At 42.7% G+C, this 25,369-nt stretch overlaps 1 protein-coding gene across 2 annotated transcripts in view; it reads left to right on the top strand.

The window, feature by feature from the left end:
• Positions 1-25,369, top strand: part of LOC137540714 (opioid growth factor receptor-like) — a 376,839-nt gene that overhangs the window by 82,093 nt on the left and 269,377 nt on the right. The gene's annotated exons all lie outside the window — the stretch shown is intronic.

Raw genomic sequence — 25,369 nt, 5'->3', positions numbered from 1 at the left:
TGATTTTTAGGTTATCTAGTAAGAGTACCACTTGGCCAGAGGTAAGAAGCATTACTGGCCTAAGGTAGAGCGTATGCTTGATGGACAAAGTGAGTTTTGAGGGCAGGTTTAAAGATATCAAAGCTTGGAGAGTGAGGCATGTGTTGGATTCCAGAGGAGAGGTGAAGCACATGCGAAATGTTGTATACGTGAATGCAAGGAGGAGATTGTAGAGGAGGGCAAAAAAAGTTTATGTGCAGATCTGAGAGTGTGGTTGGGTTGGTATTGAATGCAGCGCTGCAGCCAGCATGCAGACGTGCAGCGGGCGCTGGCTAAAGGGTTGCAAGTATTGTTGGTTTGTCAAAAACTTGATTGATTCTTTCCATGTTGTCCCTGTGTTAGCCTTGATACACATGCAAAGGTTGTAGTGAATGTGATGTGTGGGGGCTGTGCAATAAAAAGTGTGAAAGAGAAAGGTCTCTTTAATTCCAGCAGCAATTGTGCACAGGCGTAAACATTTTTTTTTTTTTTTTAAATTTCAAGATTGGCCAAAAAAAGAAAAAACCATATTTGACAGAGTTGGTAACCGAACCCTAGAAAGCACACATGGGAGTCTGGTACCTTAAGCGTTGAGCCACTTTCAAGACCACATGGGGAAGAGTGAAAAAATAGAGCCTTGAGCACTTGGGCCCTAAATTCTGACCTGCACATTGCAGGTCTCATTCTGCTGTCTTCCACCCTATTGAACAGAAATTGCTTTACAACTGCTCTGGACTTTGCTAGCATTACCCAACTTTACTTCTTACCTTTTCCGCTACGTTCTAACTGAGATGCTCATTAAAGTCACCATGCTAGCAATGGATCTTCATAACTATTTAAAGAGCTTGGCCAGGTCACATGTTCCTTCTGTTGGGGATCAAAGTATGGAAGAACTGAGATTATTATTATTGATTCATAAAGTGCTAACATATTCCCTGCTGCTGTACAAAGTAAAAAACAAACATGTTTTTGCAAGCTTACAATCTAAAGGAATAGGGGGAACAAGAGGTGGGTTAACATACAATATTTATACCTAAAGGCCATGATTTTTAGGTTATCTAGTAAGAGTACCACTTGGCCAGAGGTAAGAAGCATTTCTGGCCTAAGGTAGAGCGTATGCTTGATGGACAAAGTGAGTTTTGAGGGCAGGTTTAAAGATATCAAAGCTTGGAGAGTGAGGCATGTGTTGGATTCCAGAGGAGAGGTGAAGCACATGCGAAATCTTGTATACGTGAATGCAAGGAGGAGATTGTAGAGGAGGGCAAAAAAAGTTTATGTGCAGATCTGAGAGTGTGGTTGGGTTGGTATTGAATGCAGCGCTGCAGCCAGCATGCAGACGTGCAGCGGGCGCTGGCTAAAGGGTTGCAAGTATTGTTGGTTTGTCAAAAACTTGATTGATTCTTTCCATGTTGTCCCTGTGTTAGCCTTGATACACATGCAAAGGTTGTAGTGAATGTGATGTGTGGGGGCTGTGCAATAAAAAGTGTGAAAGAGAAAGGTCTCTTTAATTCCAGCAGCAATTGTGCACAGGCGTAAACATTTTTTTTTTTTTAATATTTCAAGATTGGCCAAAAAAAGAAAAAACATATTTGACAGAGTTGGTAACCAAACCCTAGAAAGCACACATGGGAGTCTGGTACCTTAAGCGTTGAGCCACTTTTTTAAGCCCACGTGGAGAAGAGTGAAAAAATAGAGCCTTGAGCACTTGGGCCCTAATTTCTGACCTGCACATTGCAGGAGTTGTATCCGCCGCTCCGTAATGCTGTTCAAATGGATTGTTCGGATTTTATTTGGTAACTTCTCCTGTGGCTCAGCATGCAAAGGTGCTGGTTATGCCAACGCGAGGTCACCGGTTCGAGGGAGTTGAAATTAGGTAGGGTGTTGAAGCGGTCCACCACATGATCCCTTGCTGTGCAACCAGGGAATACTCATTAGTTAGGGTCTGAAGAAAAATTGTCAGCTAATAATCTCTTTATTTTTATTTTTTTTATTCTACATTCTTGCCACTAGGAGACCACTTTCAACATGTCCTCATAGGAAATTACACTCCTACCACCCACCAACGTCCTGCAAGCATTTTCTTTTAACCTGCATCCATCACTTCCCTCAACACCTTCATCCTTGCACTCCCACACCTTTCATTTTACCTCCCCACTTGGACCCCTGCACCTCTACTCTCACATTCATCACACCTCACATTCATCACACACCTCCACGCTTACACCCCCAAACCCTTCATCTCCCACTACTCACCATTTACATACTTACAACCCCAGCACCTTTCATTTCCCCTACACTCCCCTGCTTGCAACTCCACAACTTTCATCTACCCGCACTTTTTCTCTTTCGCTTACCAGTGCTCTACAATCTCACTGCAACCAATCTTTCTTCACTGTGTTATCAGCATCATCTTTCCCCACCACTTTCATCATATTTACGTAGATCATCTACTTAGGACCATCTTGCTCACTTCATTCACCTGTCTCATTCTGCTGTCTTCCACCCTATTGAACAGAAATTGCTTTACAACTGCTCTGGACTTTGCTAGCATTACCCAACTTTACTTCTTACCTTTTCCGCTACGTTCTAACTGAGATGCTCATTAAAGTCACCATGCTAGCAATGGATCTTCATAACTATTTAAAGAGCTTGGCCAGGTCACATGTTCCTTCTGTTGGGGATCAAAGTATGGAAGAACTGAGATTATTATTATTGATTCATAAAGTGCTAACATATTCCCTGCTGCTGTACAAAGTAAAAAACAAACATGTTTTTGCAAGCTTACAATCTAAAGGAATAGGGGGAACAAGAGGTGGGTTAACATACAATATTTATACCTAAAGGCCATGATTTTTAGGTTATCTAGAAAGAGTACCACTTGGCCAGAGGTAAGAAGCATTTCTGGCCTAAGGTAGAGCGTATGCTTGATGGACAAAGTGAGTTTTGAGGGCAGGTTTAAAGATATCAAAGCTTGGAGAGTGAGGCATGTGTTGGATTCCAGAGGAGAGGTGAAGCACATGCGAAATCTTGTATAGGTGAATGCAAGGAGGAGATTGTAGAGGAGGGTAAAAAAAGTTTATGTGCAGATCTGAGATTGTGGTTGGGTTGGTATTGAATGCAGCGCTGCAGCCAGCATGCAGACGTGCAGCGGGCGCTGGCTAAAGGGTTGCAAGTATTGTTGGTTTGTCAAAAACTTGATTGATTCTTTCCATGTTGTCCCTGTGTTAGCCTTGATACACATGCAAAGGTTGTAGTGAATGTGATGTGTGGGGGCTGTGCAATAAAAAGTGTGAAAGAGAAAGGTCTCTTTAATTCCAGCAGCAATTGTGCACAGGCGTAAACATTTTTTTTTTTTTAATATTTCAAGATTGGCCAAAAAAAGAAAAAACATATTTGACAGAGTTGGTAACCAAACCCTAGAAAGCACACATGGGAGTCTGGTACCTTAAGCGTTGAGCCACTTTTTTAAGCCCACGTGGAGAAGAGTGAAAAAATAGAGCCTTGAGCACTTGGGCCCTAATTTCTGACCTGCACATTGCAGGAGTTGTATCCGCCGCTCCGTAATGCTGTTCAAATGGATTGTTCGGATTTTATTTGGTAACTTCTCCTGTGGCTCAGCAGGCAAAGGTGCTGGCTATGCCAACGCGAGGTCACCGGTTTGAGGGAGTTGAAGTTAGGTAGGGTGTTGAAGCGGTCCACCACATGATCCCTTGCTGTGCAACCAGGGAATACTCATTAGTTAGGGTCTGAAGAAAAATTGTCAGCTAATAATCTCTTTATTTTTATTTTTTTTATTCTACATTCTTGCCACTAGGAGACCACTTTCAACATGTCCTCATAGGAAATTACACTCCTACCACCCACCAACGTCCTGCAAGCATTTTCTTTTAACCTGCATCCATCACTTCCCTCAACACCTTCATCCTTGCACTCCCACACCTTTCATTTTACCTCCCCACTTGGACCCCTGCACCTCTACTCTCACATTCATCACACCTCACATTCATCACACACCTCCACGCTTACACCCCCAAACCCTTCATCTCCCACTACTCACCATTTACATACTTACAACCCCAGCACCTTTCATTTCCCCTACACTCCCCTGCTTGCAACTCCACAACTTTCATCTACCCGCACTTTTTCTCTTTCGCTTACCAGTGCTCTACAATCTCACTGCAACCAATCTTTCTTCACTGTGTTATCAGCATCATCTTTCCCCACCACTTTCATCATATTTACGTAGATCATCTACTTAGGACCATCTTGCTCACTTCATTCACCTGTCTCATTCTGCTGTCTTCCACCCTATTGAACAGAAATTGCTTTACAACTGCTCTGGACTTTGCTAGCATTACCCAACTTTACTTCTTACCTTTTCCGCTACGTTCTAACTGAGATGCTCATTAAAGTCACCATGCTAGCAATGGATCTTCATAACTATTTAAAGAGCTTGGCCAGGTCACATGTTCCTTCTGTTGGGGATCAAAGTATGGAAGAACTGAGATTATTATTATTGATTCATAAAGTGCTAACATATTCCCTGCTGCTGTACAAAGTAAAAAACAAACATGTTTTTGCAAGCTTACAATCTAAAGGAATAGGGGGAACAAGAGGTGGGTTAACATACAATATTTATACCTAAAGGCCATGATTTTTAGGTTATCTAGAAAGAGTACCACTTGGCCAGAGGTAAGAAGCATTTCTGGCCTAAGGTAGAGCGTATGCTTGATGGACAAAGTGAGTTTTGAGGGCAGGTTTAAAGATATCAAAGCTTGGAGAGTGAGGCATGTGTTGGATTCCAGAGGAGAGGTGAAGCACATGCGAAATCTTGTATAGGTGAATGCAAGGAGGAGATTGTAGAGGAGGGTAAAAAAAGTTTATGTGCAGATCTGAGATTGTGATTGGGTTGGTATTGAATGCAGCGCTGCAGCCAGCATGCAGACGTGCAGCGGGCGCTGGCTAAAGGGTTGCAAGTATTGTTGGTTTGTCAAAAACTTGATTGATTCTTTCCATGTTGTCCCTGTGTTAGCCTTGATACACATGCAAAGGTTGTAGTGAATGTGATGTGTGGGGGCTGTGCAATAAAAAGTGTGAAAGAGAAAGGTCTCTTTAATTCCAGCAGCAATTGTGCACAGGCGTAAACATTTTTTTTTTTTTAATATTTCAAGATTGGCCAAAAAAAGAAAAAACATATTTGACAGAGTTGGTAACCAAACCCTAGAAAGCACACATGGGAGTCTGGTACCTTAAGCGTTGAGCCACTTTTTTAAGCCCACGTGGAGAAGAGTGAAAAAATAGAGCCTTGAGCACTTGGGCCCTAATTTCTGACCTGCACATTGCAGGAGTTGTATCCGCCGCTCCGTAATGCTGTTCAAATGGATTGTTCGGATTTTATTTGGTAACTTCTCCTGTGGCTCAGCAGGCAAAGGTGCTGGTTATGCCAACGCGAGGTCACCGGTTTGAGGGAGTTGAAGTTAGGTAGGGTGTTGAAGCGGTCCACCACATGATCCCTTGCTGTGCAACCAGGGAATACTCATTAGTTAGGGTCTGAAGAAAAATTGTCAGCTAATAATCTCTTTATTTTTATTTTTTTTATTCTACATTCTTGCCACTAGGAGACCACTTTCAACATGTCCTCATAGGAAATTACACTCCTACCACCCACCAACGTCCTGCAAGCATTTTCTTTTAACCTGCATCCATCACTTCCCTCAACACCTTCATCCTTGCACTCCCACACCTTTCATTTTACCTCCCCACTTGGACCCCTGCACCTCTACTCTCACATTCATCACACCTCACATTCATCACACACCTCCACGCTTACACCCCCAAACCCTTCATCTCCCACTACTCACCATTTACATACTTACAACCCCAGCACCTTTCATTTCCCCTACACTCCCCTGCTTGCAACTCCACAACTTTCATCTACCCGCACTTTTTCTCTTTCGCTTACCAGTGCTCTACAATCTCACTGCAACCAATCTTTCTTCACTGTGTTATCAGCATCATCTTTCCCCACCACTTTCATCATATTTACGTAGATCATCTACTTAGGACCATCTTGCTCACTTCATTCACCTGTCTCATTCTGCTGTCTTCCACCCTATTGAACAGAAATTGCTTTACAACTGCTCTGGACTTTGCTAGCATTACCCAACTTTACTTCTTACCTTTTCCGCTACGTTCTAACTGAGATGCTCATTAAAGTCACCATGCTAGCAATGGATCTTCATAACTATTTAAAGAGCTTGGCCAGGTCACATGTTCCTTCTGTTGGGGATCAAAGTATGGAAGAACTGAGATTATTATTATTGATTCATAAAGTGCTAACATATTCCCTGCTGCTGTACAAAGTAAAAAACAAACATGTTTTTGCAAGCTTACAATCTAAAGGAATAGGGGGAACAAGAGGTGGGTTAACATACAATATTTATACCTAAAGGCCATGATTTTTAGGTTATCTAGAAAGAGTACCACTTGGCCAGAGGTAAGAAGCATTTCTGGCCTAAGGTAGAGCGTATGCTTGATGGACAAAGTGAGTTTTGAGGGCAGGTTTAAAGATATCAAAGCTTGGAGAGTGAGGCATGTGTTGGATTCCAGAGGAGAGGTGAAGCACATGCGAAATCTTGTATAGGTGAATGCAAGGAGGAGATTGTAGAGGAGGGTAAAAAAAGTTTATGTGCAGATCTGAGATTGTGGTTGGGTTGGTATTGAATGCAGCGCTGCAGCCAGCATGCAGACGTGCAGCGGGCGCTGGCTAAAGGGTTGCAAGTATTGTTGGTTTGTCAAAAACTTGATTGATTCTTTCCATGTTGTCCCTGTGTTAGCCTTGATACACATGCAAAGGTTGTAGTGAATGTGATGTGTGGGGGCTGTGCAATAAAAAGTGTGAAAGAGAAAGGTCTCTTTAATTCCAGCAGCAATTGTGCACAGGCGTAAACATTTTTTTTTTTTTAATATTTCAAGATTGGCCAAAAAAAGAAAAAACATATTTGACAGAGTTGGTAACCAAACCCTAGAAAGCACACATGGGAGTCTGGTACCTTAAGCGTTGAGCCACTTTTTTAAGCCCACGTGGAGAAGAGTGAAAAAATAGAGCCTTGAGCACTTGGGCCCTAATTTCTGACCTGCACATTGCAGGAGTTGTATCCGCCGCTCCGTAATGCTGTTCAAATGGATTGTTCGGATTTTATTTGGTAACTTCTCCTGTGGCTCAGCAGGCAAAGGTGCTGGTTATTCCAACGCGAGGTCACCGGTTTGAGGGAGTTGAAGTTAGGTAGGTTGTTGAAGCGGTCCACCACATGATCCCTTGCTGTGCAACCAGGGAATACTCATTAGTTAGGGTCTGAAGAAAAATTGTCAGCTAATAATCTCTTTATTTTTATTTTTTTTATTCTACATTCTTGCCACTAGGAGACCACTTTCAACATGTCCTCATAGGAAATTACACTCCTACCACCCACCAACGTCCTGCAAGCATTTTCTTTTAACCTGCATCCATCACTTCCCTCAACACCTTCATCCTTGCACTCCCACACCTTTCATTTTACCTCCCCACTTGGACCCCTGCACCTCTACTCTCACATTCATCACACACCTCCACGCTTACACCCCCAAACCCTTCATCTCCCACTACTCACCATTTACATACTTACAACCCCAGCACCTTTCATTTCCCCTACACTCCCCTGCTTGCAACTCCACAACTTTCATCTACCCGCACTTTTTCTCTTTTGCTTACCAGCGCTCTACAATCTCACTGCAACCAATCTTTCTTCACTGTGTTATCAGCATCATCTTTCCCCACCACTTTCATCATATTTACGTAGATCATCTACTTAGGACCATCTTGCTCACTTCATTCACCTGTCTCATTCTGCTGTCTTCCACCCTATTGAACAGAAATTGCTTTACAACTGCTCTGGACTTTGCTAGCATTACCCAACTTTACTTCTTACCTTTTCCGCTACGTTCTAACTGAGATGCTCATTAAAGTCACCATGCTAGCAATGGATCTTCATAACTATTTAAAGAGCTTGGCCAGGTCACATGTTCCTTCTGTTGGGGATCAAAGTATGGAAGAACTGAGATTATTATTATTGATTCATAAAGTGCTAACATATTCCCTGCTGCTGTACAAAGTAAAAAACAAACATGTTTTTGCAAGCTTACAATCTAAAGGAATAGGGGGAACAAGAGGTGGGTTAACATACAATATTTATACCTAAAGGCCATGATTTTTAGGTTATCTAGTAAGAGTACCACTTGGCCAGAGGTAAGAAGCATTTCTGGCCTAAGGTAGAGCGTATGCTTGATGGACAAAGTGAGTTTTGAGGGCAGGTTTAAAGATATCAAAGCTTGGAGAGTGAGGCATGTGTTGGATTCCAGAGGAGAGGTGAAGCACATGCGAAATCTTGTATAGGTGAATGCAAGGAGGAGATTGTAGAGGAGGGTAAAAAAAGTTTATGTGCAGATCTGAGATTGTAGTTGGGTTGGTATTGAATGCAGCGCTGCAGCCAGCATGCAGACGTGCAGCGGGCGCTGGCTAAAGGGTTGCAAGTATTGTTGGTTTGTCAAAAACTTGATTGATTCTTTCCATGTTGTCCCTGTGTTAGCCTTGATACACATGCAAAGGTTGTAGTGAATGTGATGTGTGGGGGCTGTGCAATAAAAAGTGTGAAAGAGAAAGGTCTCTTTAATTCCAGCAGCAATTGTGCACAGGCGTAAACATTTTTTTTTTTTTAATATTTCAAAATTGGCCAAAAAAAGAAAAAACATATTTGACAGAGTTGGTAACCAAACCCTAGAAAGCACACATGGGAGTCTGGTACCTTAAGCGTTGAGCCACTTTTTTAAGACCACGTGGAGAAGAGTGAAAAAATAGAGCCTTGAGCACTTGGGCCCTAAATTCTGACCTCCACATTGCAGGAGTTGTATCCGCCGCTCCGTAATGCTTTTCAAATGGATTGTTCGGATTCTATTTGGTAACTTCTCCTGTGGCTCAGCAGGCAAAGGTGCTGGTTATGCCAGCGCAAGGTCTCCGGTTCGATTACCACAGGAGGAGGGAGTTGAAGTTAGGTAGGGTGTTGAAGCGGTCCACCACATGATCCCTTGCTGTGCAACCAGGGAATACTCATTAGTTAGGGTCTGAAGAAAAATTGTCAGCTAATAATCTCTTTATTTTTATTTTTTTTATTCTACATTCTTGCCACTAGGAGACCACTTTCAACATGTCCTCATAGGAAATTACACTCCTACCACCCACCAACGTCCTGCAAGCATTTTCTTTTAACCTGCATCCATCACTTCCCTCAACACCTTCATCCTTGCACTCCCACACCTTTCATTTTACCTCCCCACTTGGACCCCTGCACCTCTACTCTCACATTCATCACACCTCACATTCATCACACACCTCCACGCTTACACCCCCAAACCCTTCATCTCCCACTACTCACCATTAATATACTTACAACCCCAGCACCTTTCATTTCCCCTACACTCCCCTGCTTGCAACTCCACAACTTTCATCTACCCGCACTTTTTCTCTTTCGCTTACCAGCGCTCTACAATCTCACTGCAACCAATCTTTCTTCACTGTGTTATCAGCATCATCTTTCCCCACCACTTTCATCATATTTACGTAGATCATCTATTTAGGACCATCTTGCTCACTTCATTCACCTGTCTCATTCTGCTGTCTTCCACCCTATTGAACAGAAATTGCTTCACAACTGCTCTGGACTTTGCTAGCATTACCCAACTTTACTTCTTACCTTTTCCACTACGTTCTAACTGAGATGCTCATTAAAGTCACCATGCTAGCAATGGATCTTCATAACTATTTAAAGAGCTTGGCCAGGTCACATGTTCCTTCTGTTGGGGATCAAAGTACGGAAGAACTGAGATTATTATTATTGATTCATAAAGTGCTAACATATTCCCTGCTGCTGTACAAAGTAAAAAACAAACATGTTTTTGCAAGCTTACAATCTAAAGGAATAGGGGGAACAAGAGGTGGGTTAACATACAATATTTATACCTAAAGGCCATGATTTTTAGGTTATCTAGTAAGAGTACCACTTGGCCAGAGGTAAGAAGCATTACTGGCCTAAGGTAGAGCGTATGCTTGATGGACAAAGTGAGTTTTGAGGGCAGGTTTAAAGATATCAAAGCTTGGAGAGTGAGGCATGTGTTGGATTCCAGAGGAGAGGTGAAGCACATGCGAAATGTTGTATACGTGAATGCAAGGAGGAGATTGTAGAGGAGGGCAAAAAAAGTTTATGTGCAGATCTGAGAGTGTGGTTGGGTTGGTATTGAATGCAGCGCTGCAGCCAGCATGCAGACGTGCAGCGGGCGCTGGCTAAAGGGTTGCAAGTATTGTTGGTTTGTCAAAAACTTGATTGATTCTTTCCATGTTGTCCCTGTGTTAGCCTTGATACACATGCAAAGGTTGTAGTGAATGTGATGTGTGGGGGCTGTGCAATAAAAAGTGTGAAAGAGAAAGGTCTCTTTAATTCCAGCAGCAATTGTGCACAGGCGTAAACATTTTTTTTTTTTTTTTAAATTTCAAGATTGGCCAAAAAAAGAAAAAACCATATTTGACAGAGTTGGTAACCGAACCCTAGAAAGCACACATGGGAGTCTGGTACCTTAAGCGTTGAGCCACTTTCAAGACCACATGGGGAAGAGTGAAAAAATAGAGCCTTGAGCACTTGGGCCCTAAATTCTGACCTGCACATTGCAGGTCTCATTCTGCTGTCTTCCACCCTATTGAACAGAAATTGCTTTACAACTGCTCTGGACTTTGCTAGCATTACCCAACTTTACTTCTTACCTTTTCCGCTACGTTCTAACTGAGATGCTCATTAAAGTCACCATGCTAGCAATGGATCTTCATAACTATTTAAAGAGCTTGGCCAGGTCACATGTTCCTTCTGTTGGGGATCAAAGTATGGAAGAACTGAGATTATTATTATTGATTCATAAAGTGCTAACATATTCCCTGCTGCTGTACAAAGTAAAAAACAAACATGTTTTTGCAAGCTTACAATCTAAAGGAATAGGGGGAACAAGAGGTGGGTTAACATACAATATTTATACCTAAAGGCCATGATTTTTAGGTTATCTAGTAAGAGTACCACTTGGCCAGAGGTAAGAAGCATTTCTGGCCTAAGGTAGAGCGTATGCTTGATGGACAAAGTGAGTTTTGAGGGCAGGTTTAAAGATATCAAAGCTTGGAGAGTGAGGCATGTGTTGGATTCCAGAGGAGAGGTGAAGCACATGCGAAATCTTGTATACGTGAATGCAAGGAGGAGATTGTAGAGGAGGGCAAAAAAAGTTTATGTGCAGATCTGAGAGTGTGGTTGGGTTGGTATTGAATGCAGCGCTGCAGCCAGCATGCAGACGTGCAGCGGGCGCTGGCTAAAGGGTTGCAAGTATTGTTGGTTTGTCAAAAACTTGATTGATTCTTTCCATGTTGTCCCTGTGTTAGCCTTGATACACATGCAAAGGTTGTAGTGAATGTGATGTGTGGGGGCTGTGCAATAAAAAGTGTGAAAGAGAAAGGTCTCTTTAATTCCAGCAGCAATTGTGCACAGGCGTAAACATTTTTTTTTTTTTAATATTTCAAGATTGGCCAAAAAAAGAAAAAACATATTTGACAGAGTTGGTAACCAAACCCTAGAAAGCACACATGGGAGTCTGGTACCTTAAGCGTTGAGCCACTTTTTTAAGCCCACGTGGAGAAGAGTGAAAAAATAGAGCCTTGAGCACTTGGGCCCTAATTTCTGACCTGCACATTGCAGGAGTTGTATCCGCCGCTCCGTAATGCTGTTCAAATGGATTGTTCGGATTTTATTTGGTAACTTCTCCTGTGGCTCAGCATGCAAAGGTGCTGGTTATGCCAACGCGAGGTCACCGGTTCGAGGGAGTTGAAGTTAGGTAGGGTGTTGAAGCGGTCCACCACATGATCCCTTGCTGTGCAACCAGGGAATACTCATTAGTTAGGGTCTGAAGAAAAATTGTCAGCTAATAATCTCTTTATTTTTATTTTTTTTATTCTACATTCTTGCCACTAGGAGACCACTTTCAACATGTCCTCATAGGAAATTACACTCCTACCACCCACCAACGTCCTGCAAGCATTTTCTTTTAACCTGCATCCATCACTTCCCTCAACACCTTCATCCTTGCACTCCCACACCTTTCATTTTACCTCCCCACTTGGACCCCTGCACCTCTACTCTCACATTCATCACACCTCACATTCATCACACACCTCCACGCTTACACCCCCAAACCCTTCATCTCCCACTACTCACCATTTACATACTTACAACCCCAGCACCTTTCATTTCCCCTACACTCCCCTGCTTGCAACTCCACAACTTTCATCTACCCGCACTTTTTCTCTTTCGCTTACCAGTGCTCTACAATCTCACTGCAACCAATCTTTCTTCACTGTGTTATCAGCATCATCTTTCCCCACCACTTTCATCATATTTACGTAGATCATCTACTTAGGACCATCTTGCTCACTTCATTCACCTGTCTCATTCTGCTGTCTTCCACCCTATTGAACAGAAATTGCTTTACAACTGCTCTGGACTTTGCTAGCATTACCCAACTTTACTTCTTACCTTTTCCGCTACGTTCTAACTGAGATGCTCATTAAAGTCACCATGCTAGCAATGGATCTTCATAACTATTTAAAGAGCTTGGCCAGGTCACATGTTCCTTCTGTTGGGGATCAAAGTATGGAAGAACTGAGATTATTATTATTGATTCATAAAGTGCTAACATATTCCCTGCTGCTGTACAAAGTAAAAAACAAACATGTTTTTGCAAGCTTACAATCTAAAGGAATAGGGGGAACAAGAGGTGGGTTAACATACAATATTTATACCTAAAGGCCATGATTTTTAGGTTATCTAGAAAGAGTACCACTTGGCCAGAGGTAAGAAGCATTTCTGGCCTAAGGTAGAGCGTATGCTTGATGGACAAAGTGAGTTTTGAGGGCAGGTTTAAAGATATCAAAGCTTGGAGAGTGAGGCATGTGTTGGATTCCAGAGGAGAGGTGAAGCACATGCGAAATCTTGTATAGGTGAATGCAAGGAGGAGATTGTAGAGGAGGGTAAAAAAAGTTTATGTGCAGATCTGAGATTGTGGTTGGGTTGGTATTGAATGCAGCGCTGCAGCCAGCATGCAGACGTGCAGCGGGCGCTGGCTAAAGGGTTGCAAGTATTGTTGGTTTGTCAAAAACTTGATTGATTCTTTCCATGTTGTCCCTGTGTTAGCCTTGATACACATGCAAAGGTTGTAGTGAATGTGATGTGTGGGGGCTGTGCAATAAAAAGTGTGAAAGAGAAAGGTCTCTTTAATTCCAGCAGCAATTGTGCACAGGCGTAAACATTTTTTTTTTTTTAATATTTCAAGATTGGCCAAAAAAAGAAAAAACATATTTGACAGAGTTGGTAACCAAACCCTAGAAAGCACACATGGGAGTCTGGTACCTTAAGCGTTGAGCCACTTTTTTAAGCCCACGTGGAGAAGAGTGAAAAAATAGAGCCTTGAGCACTTGGGCCCTAATTTCTGACCTGCACATTGCAGGAGTTGTATCCGCCGCTCCGTAATGCTGTTCAAATGGATTGTTCGGATTTTATTTGGTAACTTCTCCTGTGGCTCAGCAGGCAAAGGTGCTGGTTATGCCAACGCGAGGTCACCGGTTTGAGGGAGTTGAAGTTAGGTAGGGTGTTGAAGCGGTCCACCACATGATCCCTTGCTGTGCAACCAGGGAATACTCATTAGTTAGGGTCTGAAGAAAAATTGTCAGCTAATAATCTCTTTATTTTTATTTTTTTTATTCTACATTCTTGCCACTAGGAGACCACTTTCAACATGTCCTCATAGGAAATTACACTCCTACCACCCACCAACGTCCTGCAAGCATTTTCTTTTAACCTGCATCCATCACTTCCCTCAACACCTTCATCCTTGCACTCCCACACCTTTCATTTTACCTCCCCACTTGGACCCCTGCACCTCTACTCTCACATTCATCACACCTCACATTCATCACACACCTCCACGCTTACACCCCCAAACCCTTCATCTCCCACTACTCACCATTTACATACTTACAACCCCAGCACCTTTCATTTCCCCTACACTCCCCTGCTTGCAACTCCACAACTTTCATCTACCCGCACTTTTTCTCTTTCGCTTACCAGTGCTCTACAATCTCACTGCAACCAATCTTTCTTCACTGTGTTATCAGCATCATCTTTCCCCACCACTTTCATCATATTTACGTAGATCATCTACTTAGGACCATCTTGCTCACTTCATTCACCTGTCTCATTCTGCTGTCTTCCACCCTATTGAACAGAAATTGCTTTACAACTGCTCTGGACTTTGCTAGCATTACCCAACTTTACTTCTTACCTTTTCCGCTACGTTCTAACTGAGATGCTCATTAAAGTCACCATGCTAGCAATGGATCTTCATAACTATTTAAAGAGCTTGGCCAGGTCACATGTTCCTTCTGTTGGGGATCAAAGTATGGAAGAACTGAGATTATTATTATTGATTCATAAAGTGCTAACATATTCCCTGCTGCTGTACAAAGTAAAAAACAAACATGTTTTTGCAAGCTTACAATCTAAAGGAATAGGGGGAACAAGAGGTGGGTTAACATACAATATTTATACCTAAAGGCCATGATTTTTAGGTTATCTAGAAAGAGTACCACTTGGCCAGAGGTAAGAAGCATTTCTGGCCTAAGGTAGAGCGTATGCTTGATGGACAAAGTGAGTTTTGAGGGCAGGTTTAAAGATATCAAAGCTTGGAGAGTGAGGCATGTGTTGGATTCCAGAGGAGAGGTGAAGCACATGCGAAATCTTGTATAGGTGAATGCAAGGAGGAGATTGTAGAGGAGGGTAAAAAAAGTTTATGTGCAGATCTGAGATTGTGGTTGGGTTGGTATTGAATGCAGCGCTGCAGCCAGCATGCAGACGTGCAGCGGGCGCTGGCTAAAGGGTCGCAAGTATTGTTGGTTTGTCAAAAACTTGATTGATTCTTTCCATGTTGTCCCTGTGTTAGCCTTGATACACATGCAAAGGTTGTAGTGAATGTGATGTGTGGGGGCTGTGCAATAAAAAGTGTGAAAGAGAAAGGTCTCTTTAATTCCAGCAGCAATTGTGCACAGGCGTAAACATTTTTTTTTTTTTAATATTTCAAGATTGGCCAAAAAAAGAAAAAACATATTTGACAGAGTTGGTAACCAAACCCTAGAAAGCACACATGGGAGTCTGGTACCTTAAGCGTTGAGCCACTTTTTTAAGCCCACGTGGAGAAGAGTGAAAAAATAGAGCCTTGAGCACTTGGGCCCTAATTTCTGACCTGCACATTGCAGGAGTTGTATCCGCCGCTCCGTAATGCTGTTCAAATGGATTGTTCGGATTTTATTTGGTAACTTCTCCTGTGGCTCAGCAGGCAAAGGTGCTGGTTATTCCAACGCGAGGTCACCGGTTTGAGGGAGTTGAAGTTAGGTAGGTTGTTGAAGCGGTCCACCACATGATCCCTTGCTGTGCAACCAGGGAATACTCATTAGTTAGGGTCTGAAGAAAAATTGTCAGCTAATAATCTCTTTATTTTTATTTTTTTTATTCTACATTCTTGCCACTAGGAGACCACTTTCAACATGTCCTCATAGGAAATTACACTCCTACCACCCACCAACGTCCTGCAAGCATTTTCTTTTAACCTGCATCCATCACTTCCCTCAACACCTTCATCCTTGCACTCCCACACCTTTCATTTTACCTCCCCACTTGGACCCCTGCACCTCTACTCTCACATTCATCACACACCTCCACGCTTACACCCCCAAACCCTTCATCTCCCACTACTCACCATTTACATACTTACAACCCCAGCACCTTTCATTTCCCCTACACTCCCCTGCTTGCAACTCCACAACTTTCATCTACCCGCACTTTTTCTCTTTTGCTTACCAGCGCTCTACAATCTCACTGCAACCAATCTTTCTTCACTGTGTTATCAGCATCATCTTTCCCCACCACTTTCATCATATTTACGTAGATCATCTACTTAGGACCATCTTGCTCACTTCATTCACCTGTCTCATTCTGCTGTCTTCCACCCTATTGAACAGAAATTGCTTTACAACTGCTCTGGACTTTGCTAGCATTACCCAACTTTACTTCTTACCTTTTCCGCTACGTTCTAACTGAGATGCTCATTAAAGTCACCATGCTAGCAATGGATCTTCATAACTATTTAAAGAGCTTGGCCAGGTCACATGTTCCTTCTGTTGGGGATCAAAGTATGGAAGAACTGAGATTATTATTATTGATTCATAAAGTGCTAACATATTCCCTGCTGCTGTACAAAGTAAAAAACAAACATGTTTTTGCAAGCTTACAATCTAAAGGAATAGGGGGAACAAGAGGTGGGTTAACATACAATATTTATACCTAAAGGCCATGATTTTTAGGTTATCTAGTAAGAGTACCACTTGGCCAGAGGTAAGAAGCATTTCTGGCCTAAGGTAGAGCGTATGCTTGATGGACAAAGTGAGTTTTGAGGGCAGGTTTAAAGATATCAAAGCTTGGAGAGTGAGGCATGTGTTGGATTCCAGAGGAGAGGTGAAGCACATGCGAAATCTTGTATAGGTGAATGCAAGGAGGAGATTGTAGAGGAGGGTAAAAAAAGTTTATGTGCAGATCTGAGATTGTGGTTGGGTTGGTATTGAATGCAGCGCTGCAGCCAGCATGCAGACGTGCAGCGGGCGCTGGCTAAAGGGTTGCAAGTATTGTTGGTTTGTCAAAAACTTGATTGATTCTTTCCATGTTGTCCCTGTGTTAGCCTTGATACACATGCAAAGGTTGTAGTGAATGTGATGTGTGGGGGCTGTGCAATAAAAAGTGTGAAAGAGAAAGGTCTCTTTAATTCCAGCAGCAATTGTGCACAGGCGTAAACATTTTTTTTTTTTTAATATTTCAAGATTGGCCAAAAAAAGAAAAAACATATTTGACAGAGTTGGTAACCAAACCCTAGAAAGCACACATGGGAGTCTGGTACCTTAAGCGTTGAGCCACTTTTTTAAGCCCACGTGGAGAAGAGTGAAAAAATAGAGCCTTGAGCACTTGGGCCCTAATTTCTGACCTGCACATTGCAGGAGTTGTATCCGCCGCTCCGTAATGCTGTTCAAATGGATTGTTCGGATTTTATTTGGTAACTTCTCCTGTGGCTCAGCAGGCAAAGGTGCTGGTTATGCCAACGCGAGGTCACCGGTTTGAGGGAGTTGAAGTTAGGTAGGGTGTTGAAGCGGTCCACCACATGATCCCTTGCTGTGCAACCAGGGAATACTCATTAGTTAGGGTCTGAAGAAAAATTGTCAGCTAATAATCTCTTTATTTTTATTTTTTTTATTCTACATTCTTGCCACTAGGAGACCACTTTCAACATGTCCTCATAGGAAATTACACTCCTACCACCCACCAACGTCCTGCAAGCATTTTCTTTTAACCTGCATCCATCACTTCCCTCAACACCTTCATCCTTGCACTCCCACACCTTTCATTTTACCTCCCCACTTGGACCCCTGCACCTCTACTCTCACATTCATCACACCTCACATTCATCACACACCTCCACGCTTACACCCCCAAACCCTTCATCTCCCACTACTCACCATTTACATACTTACAACCCCAGCACCTTTCATTTCCCCTACACTCCCCTGCTTGCAACTCCACAACTTTCATCTACCCGCACTTTTTCTCTTTCGCTTACCAGTGCTCTACAATCTCACTGCAACCAATCTTTCTTCACTGTGTTATCAGCATCATCTTTCCCCACCACTTTCATCATATTTACGTAGATCATCTACTTAGGACCATCTTGCTCACTTCATTCACCTGTCTCATTCTGCTGTCTTCCACCCTATTGAACAGAAATTGCTTTACAACTGCTCTGGACTTTGCTAGCATTACCCAACTTTACTTCTTACCTTTTCCGCTACGTTCTAACTGAGATGCTCATTAAAGTCACCATGCTAGCAATGGATCTTCATAACTATTTAAAGAGCTTGGCCAGGTCACATGTTCCTTCTGTTGGGGATCAAAGTATGGAAGAACTGAGATTATTATTATTGATTCATAAAGTGCTAACATATTCCCTGCTGCTGTACAAAGTAAAAAACAAACATGTTTTTGCAAGCTTACAATCTAAAGGAATAGGGGGAACAAGAGGTGGGTTAACATACAATATTTATACCTAAAGGCCATGATTTTTAGGTTATCTAGTAAGAGTACCACTTGGCCAGAGGTAAGAAGCATTTCTGGCCTAAGGTAGAGCGTATGCTTGATGGACAAAGTGAGTTTTGAGGGCAGGTTTAAAGATATCAAAGCTTGGAGAGTGAGGCATGTGTTGGATTCCAGAGGAGAGGTGAAGCACATGCGAAATCTTGTATAGGTGAATGCAAGGAGGAGATTGTAGAGGAGGGTAAAAAAAGTTTATGTGCAGATCTGAGATTGTAGTTGGGTTGGTATTGAATGCAGCGCTGCAGCCAGCATGCAGACGTGCAGCGGGCGCTGGCTAAAGGGTCGCAAGTATTGTTGGTTTGTCAAAAACTTGATTGATTCTTTCCATGTTGTCCCTGTGTTAGCCTTGATACACATGCAAAGGTTGTAGTGAATGTGATGTGTGGGGGCTGTGCAATAAAAAGTGTGAAAGAGAAAGGTCTCTTTAATTCCAGCAGCAATTGTGCACAGGCGTAAACATTTTTTTTTTTTTAATATTTCAAAATTGGCCAAAAAAAGAAAAAACATATTTGACAGAGTTGGTAACCAAACCCTAGAAAGCACACATGGGAGTCTGGTACCTTAAGCGTTGAGCCACTTTTTTAAGACCACGTGGAGAAGAGTGAAAAAATAGAGCCTTGAGCACTTGGGCCCTAAATTCTGACCTCCACATTGCAGGAGTTGTATCCGCCGCTCCGTAATGCTGTTCAAATGGATTGTTCGGATTCTATTTGGTAACTTCTCCTGTGGCTCAGCAGGCAAAGGTGCTGGTTATTCCAACGCGAGGTCACCGGTTTGAGGGAGTTGAAGTTAGGTAGGTTGTTGAAGCGGTCCACCACATGATCCCTTGCTGTGCAACCAGGGAATACTCATTAGTTAGGGTCTGAAGAAAAATTGTCAGCTAATAATCTCTTTATTTTTATTTTTTTTATTCTACATTCTTGCCACTAGGAGACCACTTTCAACATGTCCTCATAGGAAATTACACTCCTACCACCCACCAACGTCCTGCAAGCATTTTCTTTTAACCTGCATCCATCACTTCCCTCAACACCTTCATCCTTGCACTCCCACACCTTTCATTTTACCTCCCCACTTGGACCCCTGCACCTCTACTCTCACATTCATCACACACCTCCACGCTTACACCCCCAAACCCTTCATCTCCCACTACTCACCATTTACATACTTACAACCCCAGCACCTTTCATTTCCCCTACACTCCCCTGCTTGCAACTCCACAACTTTCATCTACCCGCACTTTTTCTCTTTTGCTTACCAGCGCTCTACAATCTCACTGCAACCAATCTTTCTTCACTGTGTTATCAGCATCATCTTTCCCCACCACTTTCATCATATTTACGTAGATCATCTACTTAGGACCATCTTGCTCACTTCATTCACCTGTCTCATTCTGCTGTCTTCCACCCTATTGAACAGAAATTGCTTTACAACTGCTCTGGACTTTGCTAGCATTACCCAACTTTACTTCTTACCTTTTCCGCTACGTTCTAACTGAGATGCTCATTAAAGTCACCATGCTAGCAATGGATCTTCATAACTATTTAAAGAGCTTGGCCAGGTCACATGTTCCTTCTGTTGGGGATCAAAGTATGGAAGAACTGAGATTATTATTATTGATTCATAAAGTGCTAACATATTCCCTGCTGCTGTACAAAGTAAAAAACAAACATGTTTTTGCAAGCTTACAATCTAAAGGAATAGGGGGAACAAGAGGTGGGTTAACATACAATATTTATACCTAAAGGCCATGATTTTTAGGTTATCTAGTAAGAGTACCACTTGGCCAGAGGTAAGAAGCATTTCTGGCCTAAGGTAGAGCGTATGCTTGATGGACAAAGTGAGTTTTGAGGGCAGGTTTAAAGATATCAAAGCTTGGAGAGTGAGGCATGTGTTGGATTCCAGAGGAGAGGTGAAGCACATGCGAAATCTTGTATAGGTGAATGCAAGGAGGAGATTGTAGAGGAGGGTAAAAAAAGTTTATGTGCAGATCTGAGATTGTGGTTGGGTTGGTATTGAATGCAGCGCTGCAGCCAGCATGCAGACGTGCAGCGGGCGCTGGCTAAAGGGTTGCAAGTATTGTTGGTTTGTCAAAAACTTGATTGATTCTTTCCATGTTGTCCCTGTGTTAGCCTTGATACACATGCAAAGGTTGTAGTGAATGTGATGTGTGGGGGCTGTGCAATAAAAAGTGTGAAAGAGAAAGGTCTCTTTAATTCCAGCAGCAATTGTGCACAGGCGTAAACATTTTTTTTTTTTTAATATTTCAAGATTGGCCAAAAAAAGAAAAAACATATTTGACAGAGTTGGTAACCAAACCCTAGAAAGCACACATGGGAGTCTGGTACCTTAAGCGTTGAGCCACTTTTTTAAGCCCACGTGGAGAAGAGTGAAAAAATAGAGCCTTGAGCACTTGGGCCCTAATTTCTGACCTGCACATTGCAGGAGTTGTATCCGCCGCTCCGTAATGCTGTTCAAATGGATTGTTCGGATTTTATTTGGTAACTTCTCCTGTGGCTCAGCAGGCAAAGGTGCTGGTTATGCCAACGCGAGGTCACCGGTTTGAGGGAGTTGAAGTTAGGTAGGGTGTTGAAGCGGTCCACCACATGATCCCTTGCTGTGCAACCAGGGAATACTCATTAGTTAGGGTCTGAAGAAAAATTGTCAGCTAATAATCTCTTTATTTTTATTTTTTTTATTCTACATTCTTGCCACTAGGAGACCACTTTCAACATGTCCTCATAGGAAATTACACTCCTACCACCCACCAACGTCCTGCAAGCATTTTCTTTTAACCTGCATCCATCACTTCCCTCAACACCTTCATCCTTGCACTCCCACACCTTTCATTTTACCTCCCCACTTGGACCCCTGCACCTCTACTCTCACATTCATCACACCTCACATTCATCACACACCTCCACGCTTACACCCCCAAACCCTTCATCTCCCACTACTCACCATTTACATACTTACAACCCCAGCACCTTTCATTTCCCCTACACTCCCCTGCTTGCAACTCCACAACTTTCATCTACCCGCACTTTTTCTCTTTCGCTTACCAGTGCTCTACAATCTCACTGCAACCAATCTTTCTTCACTGTGTTATCAGCATCATCTTTCCCCACCACTTTCATCATATTTACGTAGATCATCTACTTAGGACCATCTTGCTCACTTCATTCACCTGTCTCATTCTGCTGTCTTCCACCCTATTGAACAGAAATTGCTTTACAACTGCTCTGGACTTTGCTAGCATTACCCAACTTTACTTCTTACCTTTTCCGCTACGTTCTAACTGAGATGCTCATTAAAGTCACCATGCTAGCAATGGATCTTCATAACTATTTAAAGAGCTTGGCCAGGTCACATGTTCCTTCTGTTGGGGATCAAAGTATGGAAGAACTGAGATTATTATTATTGATTCATAAAGTGCTAACATATTCCCTGCTGCTGTACAAAGTAAAAAACAAACATGTTTTTGCAAGCTTACAATCTAAAGGAATAGGGGGAACAAGAGGTGGGTTAACATACAATATTTATACCTAAAGGCCATGATTTTTAGGTTATCTAGTAAGAGTACCACTTGGCCAGAGGTAAGAAGCATTTCTGGCCTAAGGTAGAGCGTATGCTTGATGGACAAAGTGAGTTTTGAGGGCAGGTTTAAAGATATCAAAGCTTGGAGAGTGAGGCATGTGTTGGATTCCAGAGGAGAGGTGAAGCACATGCGAAATCTTGTATAGGTGAATGCAAGGAGGAGATTGTAGAGGAGGGTAAAAAAAGTTTATGTGCAGATCTGAGATTGTAGTTGGGTTGGTATTGAATGCAGCGCTGCAGCCAGCATGCAGACGTGCAGCGGGCGCTGGCTAAAGGGTCGCAAGTATTGTTGGTTTGTCAAAAACTTGATTGATTCTTTCCATGTTGTCCCTGTGTTAGCCTTGATACACATGCAAAGGTTGTAGTGAATGTGATGTGTGGGGGCTGTGCAATAAAAAGTGTGAAAGAGAAAGGTCTCTTTAATTCCAGCAGCAATTGTGCACAGGCGTAAACATTTTTTTTTTTTTAATATTTCAAAATTGGCCAAAAAAAGAAAAAACATATTTGACAGAGTTGGTAACCAAACCCTAGAAAGCACACATGGGAGTCTGGTACCTTAAGCGTTGAGCCACTTTTTTAAGACCACGTGGAGAAGAGTGAAAAAATAGAGCCTTGAGCACTTGGGCCCTAAATTCTGACCTCCACATTGCAGGAGTTGTATCCGCCGCTCCGTAATGCTGTTCAAATGGATTGTTCGGATTCTATTTGGTAACTTCTCCTGTGGCTCAGCAGGCAAAGGTGCTGGTTATTCCAACGCGAGGTCACCGGTTTGAGGGAGTTGAAGTTAGGTAGGTTGTTGAAGCGGTCCACCACATGATCCCTTGCTGTGCAACCAGGGAATACTCATTAGTTAGGGTCTGAAGAAAAATTGTCAGCTAATAATCTCTTTATTTTTATTTTTTTTATTCTACATTCTTGCCACTAGGAGACCACTTTCAACATGTCCTCATAGGAAATTACACTCCTACCACCCACCAACGTCCTGCAAGCATTTTCTTTTAACCTGCATCCATCACTTCCCTCAACACCTTCATCCTTGCACTCCCACACCTTTCATTTTACCTCCCCACTTGGACCCCTGCACCTCTACTCTCACATTCATCACACACCTCCACGCTTACACCCCCAAACCCTTCATCTCCCACTACTCACCATTTACATACTTACAACCCCAGCACCTTTCATTTCCCCTACACTCCCCTGCTTGCAACTCCACAACTTTCATCTACCCGCACTTTTTCTCTTTTGCTTACCAGCGCTCTACAATCTCACTGCAACCAATCTTTCTTCACTGTGTTATCAGCATCATCTTTCCCCACCACTTTCATCATATTTACGTAGATCATCTACTTAGGACCATCTTGCTCACTTCATTCACCTGTCTCATTCTGCTGTCTTCCACCCTATTGAACAGAAATTGCTTTACAACTGCTCTGGACTTTGCTAGCATTACCCAACTTTACTTCTTACCTTTTCCGCTACGTTCTAACTGAGATGCTCATTAAAGTCACCATGCTAGCAATGGATCTTCATAACTATTTAAAGAGCTTGGCCAGGTCACATGTTCCTTCTGTTGGGGATCAAAGTATGGAAGAACTGAGATTATTATTATTGATTCATAAAGTGCTAACATATTCCCTGCTGCTGTACAAAGTAAAAAACAAACATGTTTTTGCAAGCTTACAATCTAAAGGAATAGGGGGAACAAGAGGTGGGTTAACATACAATATTTATACCTAAAGGCCATGATTTTTAGGTTATCTAGTAAGAGTACCACTTGGCCAGAGGTAAGAAGCATTTCTGGCCTAAGGTAGAGCGTATGCTTGATGGACAAAGTGAGTTTTGAGGGCAGGTTTAAAGATATCAAAGCTTGGAGAGTGAGGCATGTGTTGGATTCCAGAGGAGAGGTGAAGCACATGCGAAATCTTGTATAGGTGAATGCAAGGAGGAGATTGTAGAGGAGGGTAAAAAAAGTTTATGTGCAGATCTGAGATTGTGGTTGGGTTGGTATTGAATGCAGCGCTGCAGCCAGCATGCAGACGTGCAGCGGGCGCTGGCTAAAGGGTTGCAAGTATTGTTGGTTTGTCAAAAACTTGATTGATTCTTTCCATGTTGTCCCTGTGTTAGCCTTGATACACATGCAAAGGTTGTAGTGAATGTGATGTGTGGGGGCTGTGCAATAAAAAGTGTGAAAGAGAAAGGTCTCTTTAATTCCAGCAGCAATTGTGCACAGGCGTAAACATTTTTTTTTTTTTAATATTTCAAGATTGGCCAAAAAAAGAAAAAACATATTTGACAGAGTTGGTAACCAAACCCTAGAAAGCACACATGGGAGTCTGGTACCTTAAGCGTTGAGCCACTTTTTTAAGCCCACGTGGAGAAGAGTGAAAAAATAGAGCCTTGAGCACTTGGGCCCTAATTTCTGACCTGCACATTGCAGGAGTTGTATCCGCCGCTCCGTAATGCTGTTCAAATGGATTGTTCGGATTTTATTTGGTAACTTCTCCTGTGGCTCAGCAGGCAAAGGTGCTGGTTATGCCAACGCGAGGTCACCGGTTTGAGGGAGTTGAAGTTAGGTAGGGTGTTGAAGCGGTCCACCACATGATCCCTTGCTGTGCAACCAGGGAATACTCATTAGTTAGGGTCTGAAGAAAAATTGTCAGCTAATAATCTCTTTATTTTTATTTTTTTTATTCTACATTCTTGCCACTAGGAGACCACTTTCAACATGTCCTCATAGGAAATTACACTCCTACCACCCACCAACGTCCTGCAAGCATTTTCTTTTAACCTGCATCCATCACTTCCCTCAACACCTTCATCCTTGCACTCCCACACCTTTCATTTTACCTCCCCACTTGGACCCCTGCACCTCTACTCTCACATTCATCACACCTCACATTCATCACACACCTCCACGCTTACACCCCCAAACCCTTCATCTCCCACTACTCACCATTTACATACTTACAACCCCAGCACCTTTCATTTCCCCTACACTCCCCTGCTTGCAACTCCACAACTTTCATCTACCCGCACTTTTTCTCTTTCGCTTACCAGTGCTCTACAATCTCACTGCAACCAATCTTTCTTCACTGTGTTATCAGCATCATCTTTCCCCACCACTTTCATCATATTTACGTAGATCATCTACTTAGGACCATCTTGCTCACTTCATTCACCTGTCTCATTCTGCTGTCTTCCACCCTATTGAACAGAAATTGCTTTACAACTGCTCTGGACTTTGCTAGCATTACCCAACTTTACTTCTTACCTTTTCCGCTACGTTCTAACTGAGATGCTCATTAAAGTCACCATGCTAGCAATGGATCTTCATAACTATTTAAAGAGCTTGGCCAGGTCACATGTTCCTTCTGTTGGGGATCAAAGTATGG

This window comes from Hyperolius riggenbachi, chromosome 12, assembly GCF_040937935.1.
Source record: "Hyperolius riggenbachi isolate aHypRig1 chromosome 12, aHypRig1.pri, whole genome shotgun sequence".
Classification (NCBI taxonomy): domain Eukaryota; kingdom Metazoa; phylum Chordata; class Amphibia; order Anura; family Hyperoliidae; genus Hyperolius; species Hyperolius riggenbachi.
This window is presented reverse-complemented; position numbering and strand designations above follow the sequence as displayed.